The sequence below is a fragment of the Rhinopithecus bieti genome, unplaced genomic scaffold (genome assembly GCF_001698545.2).
Source record: "Rhinopithecus bieti isolate Rb0 unplaced genomic scaffold, ASM169854v2 scaffold_12151, whole genome shotgun sequence".
NCBI lineage: Eukaryota > Metazoa > Chordata > Mammalia > Primates > Cercopithecidae > Rhinopithecus > Rhinopithecus bieti.
The window spans coordinates 3,208,100-3,212,703 of NW_016807233.1; positions in this window are offsets into that span (position 1 = coordinate 3,208,100).

Consider the following 4,604-nt stretch of genomic DNA (forward strand, 5'->3'; position numbering starts at 1 on the left):
CCCCCGCCCCGCACCCTTCATCCCCCGCGGGCCCCAGACAGGAACACCGCATTCCAGTCCTTTATGCATGGGTTCTACGGGGCCCAGTGGCTCTGGGCATCACTGCCCGAGCCTGGTGGCTGCAGCTGCGTGGGGCTGGGTGTGCTCCCCACCCTCTGGGGTCCCCCGAGCGGTGTACAGCAGGTGCGCAGGGACTGGAACCCAGAGAGAGGGGGTGGGTCCCGAAGATTGCCTGAAGCTACCGCGTCCCTCAGTCCTGGGCAGGGCCTGCAGTCCCAGACCCGCGGCAGAGCCCAGGGAGCCAGTGCGCTCAGACGCCAGCAACACAGCGCCCCTCGGAGATGCCCACGACGCCGCCCGACGTCCGGGGGCGCTAGTGATGGCCGCACGCAGCGCGCTCCAGGGCCCCGCGCCCACCCAAGCTCCCGCACCCCTGCAGGAGCTCGGATTGTGTTCAAATTTGGTTTAAAAAGTCAAGAGGACTGCCCTAGCGGAGCGAGCTCCGGAGATACAAAAACTCCCTGGTGCGCCGCTCTCCTGGGTGGGCGCCTGCAGGGAGGGAGTAAGACTCGGTCCCCGCAAGGCTCCGCCCTTCACCTTGAGATCCCCTCACTCCACCCGATAGCAGCCCCAGGAACCCTCTGTAAATAAGAACATCGGCTCCAAATCATTTGATTTTTATTCTATTAGTTTTCCGGCCCATTTTCCAGATTTTTTTTTCTTTTCCTTCTTTCTTCCTTTTTTTTTTTTTTTTTTTTCCTGCTTCGGTTAGAGACAAAGAGGGAAAAGAGAAAGGCAAGAGGGAAATCCAGATAGCGTGTTTAAAATCTTTATGGAAATCTCCATACGGTTTGGGGTTGCCGTAGTGTAGTTTGATGCACATTATAAAACAAAGTCAGTCAAGCAAACTTTATGAAGATTGCTCCAATAGCGCCGGGATGAGGGTCCTGCCTGCATTCTTGGATTTCACACAGTTCAAGATACATCTCAGGCATCCAGGAACTGTCTCAAGAGGACAAACTTTTAAAACCACTAATTTCAGAACGGATCTTTTCCATGAGGGGCCTTTATCTTAGAGGGACCCTCGGTTTGTGAGAATACTTAAGTTAGGCAAGTATCATTACAACTTAAAAAAAAAAAAAAAAACTCCTTTTATTCTCTCCCTCTCTCTTAGGGAAGGATTTATATGTAAATTAGTATCTCTATATATAAATAAATATGTTGAAACTAAAACAGATAAACATATTGAAACTAAAACAAAGATGTCAGTATCTGAGATGCTTTTACACTGTCAGCTTTTGTGTAAATCTTGTTTTCATAGAAGACGGAAAACCCTCGGTAATCATTCTAAGATTAAATATGTTAAAACGTGATGTTTGTGTCTTTCCATCTTCAGGCATTCACTCCAATATATTTTTTCATCTGCCTTAAAAAAATTCATTCATTCATTCATTCATTCATTCATTCATTCATTCATTCATTCCTGGAACCCTTTAACACATTAGGGAGGGGGAAAGCTATTATAAGATAAATCTGGCCCCGTGCGGTGGCTCGTGCTTGTAATCCCAGCACTGTGGGAGGCCGAGGCAAGCGGATCACCTGAGGTCAGGAGTTTGAGACCAGCCTGGCCAACCTGGTGAAACCCAGTCTCTACTAAAAATACATCAATCAGCCGGGCGTGGAGGCACGTGCCTGTAACCCCAGCTACTCAGAAGGCTGAGGCAGGAGAATCGCTTGAACCTGGGAGGCGGAGGTTGCAGCGAGCCCAGATTGCGCCACTGCACTCAAGCCTGGGCATAACAGCAAGACTCCATCTCAAAAAAAAGAAAAAGAGAAAAAAGAGATAAATCTACAGTTCCCACTTTATGAAATAAAAATGATTCGAAGGGCAGAGTTCATCGGTCAACTCTGTCCTTTGGTAGGCATGCGCAGAACCTGAGCTGAAACTGCTGTCTTAGGGCCATCTTCCCACGTAAAAGGCAGGTAAGCTCCCTTTGCCCGACTTTCTGTGACTCCCAGCAGTGTGGAGACACATGCTGACAGCCCGCGACACATTTTCAGGTTGCGATCCCCATGTTAATTGACTGCACTGTGCAGGTAATGAGCCCTTTTAAAATCTTCCCTGGAATATCAGTGCACGCTCCTGTGCTATTTAAAGAACTCTTCAATTGTTAGGTAAACAGATCCAAATATAAGAGCTATGTGCTGGTAGACATCTGGCTTAGATTACTTCATCGCGGCCCAGCTCAAAATCTCCTCTCTTACCCCATGTGAGACCTCCTTTTCCCCCACCATCTTTCCCCAGTAACTGGTCTAAAGGAAGGTAATATGAACACAGAAACTGCAATGGCTTTTGGACGCTATTCAGGTGTGCAGACAGAATCTACCTCGCCTCCCTTCTTTTGCTTTGATAACAGGATGGGTTCCCCAGGTGGCCAGAGAGTAGAGGTCATCTTGAAGAAAATGACACCAATGATCTAAAAAGGACATCTACTTTATGAGATTTCAGGCAAGATGCCAAATATCACATTTAATGAGGCCTAGTTTTTTTTTCTTCAAAAATAACGGAGACTATCAATGATATGGCCAGGAAGGCAAAGGGGGCATTTTGCAAAGCCTACGTCCAATTATTGCTTTGTAATAATTTTCTAAAATTGAAAAATGCCTCACAAGTATATGATCTCATGTAAATATTCCTTGCTGAAGCTTAACATATGTTTGCAGTGCCCCAAGGAATTACAAAATATTCTCCCCACAATCTCTTAAGCTTTTAAACTCTGATTCACTTGCGTTTCTAAAAGAATCGTGTTGTTTTAAAGATTTAAAAAAGGTATCCTATAGGGGAAGGGTTTTTTTTTTTTTTTTTTTTTTTTTTTTAAAGGAGATTAGCCATCTGAACTTCAAATGGAGAACAACTGATACTGATACACTTCCAGGTTTTATCACTTCAGTCTGTTTCTTATTTCTTTCCTATTATTTTTTGCATAGAAATTATATATTTGGCAAAAAATAATGTATACTAATACATGAAGGAGAGTAGTTTCTACCTTAAGATTTGAAAAGCATTTCTACACAAAATGTGAATAAATGCATATAATGTATTTGGGGCAGCTTTGACAGATACAAGGGTAAGAATTTATTTATCCGAGTGCTTTGGGCATAGTCTTACCATTTAGATAAAGGGCATTTGAAGGAATTAGAGGGTTACGCTGAATGAAAATGTAAGTAAAGAAAGATTATATGTTCCGTTACAGCAGGCTAGAGAATTCAGCAGGTGCATGAGCATAGCATATTTGTTCACACCAATTGTAAAGTAATCCAAATAAAATGTGGGGATTAAAGAAAATAACTGAATATCCATGTTGGAAAAAGAATTAGATTGACTTACTAGTTTATCGCCATTATTGTACACAGATTTTCTGTGACCATGTTGAATTTTTTAAATTAGATTTTAAATATATTTTGACAGTCTGAACTTGTATAGTGTGACTAACTATAGGAAGAAATGACAGGTCTGCTTTGTTATTAAACTGGTGTCTGGAAAATATTGGACTCTGTACAGTAAATGATAATTATTTTGCCACTTACATTAGTACAGCTAATAGGAATAAGGGTTTTTTGAACCATAGAAAGCTAACTACTTTGAATTACTGTGCTTTGTTATTCACTGTGAAGCAAAAAGATTTTTTTTAAGCAACCTCATTTTCATACCACCGTTCTAAGCACTCCCTGCTACTAATTTAAACAGGGCAGAAGTTAATAAATAAAGAGGCGGTATCTAAGTGGTTCTATTTGTTAAAAGAACATTTGCAGTTAAGGTCAGTGGTGCTGGCAGAATAGGCAGAGCAACAGAGGAGGTTGGGGGAGATGGAAGAGAAGGAACCCTAGCACACACCAGTGGAAGCTGGGCCACTGGTGGTTCTTTGAGGGCTGAGCAGCCTGAGAGCACCTGAGAGAAGCTATCAGAAATGATTCTAATCCTTCCCTGCTCTGAACCCAGAATCTCTTCACTCCCTTTGAACTGAGGACAGCTTCAAAGCTGATCCAGGCTGCCAGACAGTGGGTTATGGCTATCTCAGCCTCCTGGTTGGGGAGCAATATTCAGAGGGAGTGAACTTGTATCGCAGGCCATTCCCTTCCACATCAACTCCTCCTCTGGCTTGGCAGGGTTGAGACCACCACACAAAAGCAAATGGAACAAAATCACTCTTCTTTTGGTGTAACTCTGCCCTTTTGATAGATAGTTAGGCTGTCTGTAGCATACTGTTCTTGAAACATTCTTCGTGGTTATTAATTACCCTTTGTTTATTTTAATATATTTACTAAATCAGGTACCCAAGGGAATCCTCTGCATCAGTGATGTGAAAAAATCCAGTTGCCTGAAGTCAAAGAGGTACATCTTGACTTTTGATTTGCATGTGCTTGAGTTTATTTTTTCTTTTTTTTTTTTTAATGAAGGGAAAAGCAAGGAAGCAAACAAGGAATGCTGCTAACTTTTTAGATGTGAAAAGTTCCTGTTTCAGTAGTTTTAGTACTTGGGTTTCACATGTCATGTAAATGGTGACGCTAGATGCCAAAGAGGAGTGATATGGGAGATAGATGTG